Raw genomic sequence first — 4,820 nt, 5'->3', positions numbered from 1 at the left:
ATGTGTGCATGCGTGCGTGTGTGCGTGCGTTTGTTTCAGTGTGTGCTTGCTTTTCCTCTCCCCTAGTGTAGTGTCTCCTCTGCCCTTGTTGTCCTTGTCTATCTATCTGCCTGGTTTCGGCTGTTACGTGTTGTTGAAGTGGTGAGGGGGAGCTGACGTCGGCGCAGGCAGCTGGCCTACAAAGGGCCTCTGTGTCCCCACTGAAGGTTACTAGGGCCAGCTGAGGTCATTCTACTTGTAGTAGGATACTCAGAGTAGCCTGTGAGACGGGTTGCATCTTGCTGATAGGTAAATTACCATAAAGTAGCCTATATACATTGTTAAAACGTCCAACTTTTGTTTCATGATTTAGTAATTTAATTCTTCTTTGTCTCGTTAAAAAAGCACAGGGTTGTCCATGTCAGCTCCCGCATTGAGTTCTCTCTATTTTCTGCAACGTAGGCTATATAGCCTACTGAAAGTCGCTTTGGTAGAAATGACGTTCGCAGACGGGCGTAACCCTCGGGGACCGGCCGGTTGGCGGTGAGAACAAATCAGGGGTGCATTTCTCGAAAGCGTAGTTGTTAGCCAGTTAGCAACTTGGGTGGTTGCCAATGAGAAATTGCATTGCAAACAATGAAGTAGCTAATGTTGTTAGCAACTATGGCTTCAAGAAATGCACCCCAGGTCTGACGGCACGGAGCTGTTAGGCCGGGGCTGCTGTCCCAACGAAGCATGATTGTATCAATCATGCACAGCTGGGCAGCTCTGGGGTGAGGAGACGGAAGCAGATATCAGGTCTTGGCAAGTGTTTGGCAGGGTTGCCAGATGAGGCTGATGATTTCCAGCCCATTAAAATGCTAAAAACCCGCCTGGAAGCACTAAATCCCACCCAATTCTATTGATTTCTATGGCACTAAATTGGGCGTTTTTTTGTCCAAAATCCATTTTTACCCGCACACGGCCATCCTAAGCAGCCCAATAGGGCAGGACACAGCCCAATCTGGCAACACTGTTGGTGGCAGGCATAAAGTATAGTCGGTAGGCCTACATTTGTACCAGACAGTAGCCGACAGGTTGATAAGGGGAGGGGTATCAGGAGGAATGGAGACAGCTGTAGATGATCAGCAGTAGGGCTGTAACGATATTGTATCAGGTCGAGTAATCGTGATACGCAGAGTCACGATACTGTATTGTGATACGCCCTTTCAAAGGTCTGTAATCCTTCAGTCTAGAAAACAACCACATGACATGATGTGATGGTGCTTCCAAGCTTCAAATCAATATCAGTATTGAAAAGCACACATGTGGCTGGAAGCTCACGCAGTCTTCGGTGTGTTCATTGGAGTTTGTTGATACAAACCAGGGGTGGATTTCTCGAAACCAAAGTTGCTTACTACATTAGCTACTTTGTTGTTTTCAATGCATTTTCCCATTGGCAACTACCAAAGTTGCTAACAGGCTAACAGCTTCTCTTTTGAGAAATTCACCCCTGATTGTGAGTTGAGTGTATCGTTACAGCCCTAATCAGCAGGCTACTGAGGATTGTGTAGGTTTTAGTTTACTAAAGGGGAAGTTCAATAATATACCCTTATGCCCTGTGTGTTGTTGTAACAGCAATGACCAGGTTGTACTGTACTGTATTACATTGTAATGTTGTAGTAGTGTAGTACTATGGTAATTAAAGGATAACTTCTGTCAATTTCGACATGCAGTTGTAATGCTCACACTACCCTGGACTTACCTGGGAATTCTCAGTACCTGAGAATAATTTTATTTTCTTCAGCCTTTTCCGAGATCCTAGTCATTGTTATGGTGGCAGAGTATGTTTACATTTCAAAAAAGTATCTGGATTTATTCCCAATAACATTCGAAAGGTTAGAAAAGCGATACCTTTTGGGATAATATTTGGAGTAGGCCTATGTTCAGAAGGTTTTTCATGTAAACAAAGTCTGCCCCCATTAGAATAGCTCAGATCTCTGAAAGGGCTGACCCAAAAAATGCAGCATCACTTCAACGGGTACTGACAAGTCAAGGGTAACGTGAGCAATATAACAACATATTGAAATTGGTAGTAGTTCTCCTTTAAGTTTTTGTGAGGAATGGTAAGGTGTTATACTGGTGGAATAGGTGCTGCTAATGTAGATAGTTTGTGATGAAATACACAGGGCCGCTGACAGTTATGGCCCAGGATATCACAGCAGAACAGAACGGTATTGTATTTTAGAAAGTAAGTCGAGAAAGTACCTGTCATTGTGTGTGTTGCAATAAGAGAATGAGAAACGTTTTAACTTCCTGGTTAGCCAGAATTTCATTTGCATCATCAGACTTGACTTCTCTGTAGTGTGCATATGCTGTATTCATGCAAGGCACAAGTGCAGTACTGTATAATAACTGTAAACTAAATAGGACATCTCAATGTCATATATGTAATTTAAAACAGACATTATGACCAGACCTTGCTTATAGTTTCTTATTAAATGTATAGTTAAAGTTAAAATGACAAAAATTGAAAACAAATATGGCAGTTACTGTCCTTTGGCTCAGCATGACTCCTCACTGTTGGCCCATGATACAAAGGCAGAATACCTTAACTGCCAAATAACTGTCAAAAGTCACATTTTAACTAAATATTTTTGCTACATATGTAACTCCTTTATAGTAACCAACTGTCAAACTTTAGGATCTCTAACTATTATACTTTTATCTGGACAGAGGATAAAAAAACAGAAACTTTGAAGTCACTTTTCTCAGTTTCACACTCTGGTGAGTTAAGGTTCTTTGACTTTGTAGGGCAGTGTAGCCGATATTAAGGTTTCTGGTGACAAAACCCTTAAGTAAAGAGGTTAACTAAATAGATTTGACTGGATGTACCTGATACATTTAAGTGGCCGATTGACTGAGATTGTGTTGGGGGAAATAATCCTTTTATAATCCTATTTCATCTATTTTTATTCTATCTTTTTTTTAAAAGGTTGAATTCTTCACATACAGTACAGTATGTGCAACACACAAAAATCCCGACAATGCGTTTCAAGCTGGTTTTTATACCGAATGTCCCCGTGAAATATGGAGATCAACACAAGAAACTATGTACTTATTTCAACAGTGCCTTAAGCAAATATACAGTAGGTGGGTGTGAATCATGCTGTGGTCACTTAGGCATGTGAGCGCACATGCATCACTCACTTTGTGTTAGTCACTTACTTCACTGGCAGGGAAGTTTTGATGTGGGAATTCCAGTAGTTAGTTCAGCCTGCTGCAATGATGGGACAACCAGGGAAGTCGACAGGGGTGGGGGGACAAAGGGGTAATTTGCCCCGGGCCCAAGGATAGAGGGGGCCCAAAATTGGGTTTTCACTACATTGTATGTATAGGATGAGGGGGGGGTCCTTTCAGATGACTTTGTCCTGGGCCCAACCAAAGCTGTCAGCGGCCCTGGGGACAACTCCTCCTCTTTCTCCCTTCTCTTCTCCTCCTTCTCTGCTGCCTATTCTCTGCGAGTCCTGATTTAAGTCCCTGCCCACCATCAAACCACAAGAGAAAGGGGGTTTTCAGTGGACAGTACAATAACATACTCTGTCACTGAGGCCTATGGTTGTGGTGGGGGCTAGAAACTGTGGTACACACACACACACACACACACACACACACACACACACACACACACACACACACACACACACACACACCAGTACCAGCTGCTGGATCTTCACACAGAGACAGTCATAGTCAGACACACACACACACAAACACGCACACGGGCACACACACAACCCACACACAAAGTTACGTTTCTGCGTTCCTCCTGACAACTTGCTGACTGTATAAGCCTTACTCACCATTCATCAGTTTTTCATTGTCTGAAACATTCCCCGGGACATTAAAACATCTGGCCTTCATAAAGACATGCCCCATAAACTCAGCCTTGAGTAATGGGAGGGGAAGGACGGCATTTAAGCGTGTAATATCTCAGAATAGAACATAGCCTCAACCGACGGTACGGTACGATGCTGTGACCAGCGGTGGGGTAGGGGAGAGGAATGCGGTGAGTGGTGGTTTCTCCGCTCTGTGTTGCTCAGCCCTGACTAGTCATGCAGGCCATCTTGAGTCACTGACAGTCAGAATTCCCACATGATTGGCTCACAGACCGCAATTCCAGTGGCTGGCTCCTTAAATGCAGAGCACGTCTATGACCACTAGATGGTGCTATAGTGCTTTTGTGTGCACACCAGGAAGAGGTTTAATCGTGAGTTACGTATGAACAAGTGGAAAGAAAGACAGGTGACTGTGAGACTACTGTGGTGTTATGACCGTAAAAGGTTTTTCACTGCTGTGGGATCTTTCTTGTTTGTCTGGAGTATACCAGAGTGGATGCTGCGTTGTAGCCCCTTAATGCACGCTGTACCTCCTGTGGCACGCTGTAACAGACATGGAAACTTAACTACTAGTACTACAGTACTATGACAGTGCATCGGGCCTTTAGTAATACATTACGACTGGGTCATTGCCATTCTGGTAACAGCTCATTTATAATGGCGTGTCTTAAGGGCTTAAAGTGTTCCTCATTCTTGTCTGTGCTCAGAGGAGTAGGCCATGTAGACAATCCCCTGTGCATTTTTCAAATATCTTGGGACAGTGCTGTCTCTTTGTGTACTTAGTGGTTGGTTGGGTGAACAGTCGGCTGGCTGAGTAGCACGTTTTGTGGCTTTTCAGTCAGTCCAAACTTAAACTGCGCAGACATAGTTTTACAGCGGATACTTCTGGCTTAGTTTTCTTTTTTCTCGTCCCTTTTATTTTCCAAAGGATGTTCTAACCACAATCCGACATGTTCTTCAAAT

Source organism: Engraulis encrasicolus, chromosome 18 (assembly GCF_034702125.1).
Source record: "Engraulis encrasicolus isolate BLACKSEA-1 chromosome 18, IST_EnEncr_1.0, whole genome shotgun sequence".
Taxonomy (NCBI): Eukaryota; Metazoa; Chordata; class Actinopteri; order Clupeiformes; family Engraulidae; genus Engraulis; species Engraulis encrasicolus.
The sequence above is the reverse complement of the archived record's forward strand: the minus strand, read 5'-3'. Positions refer to the sequence as shown.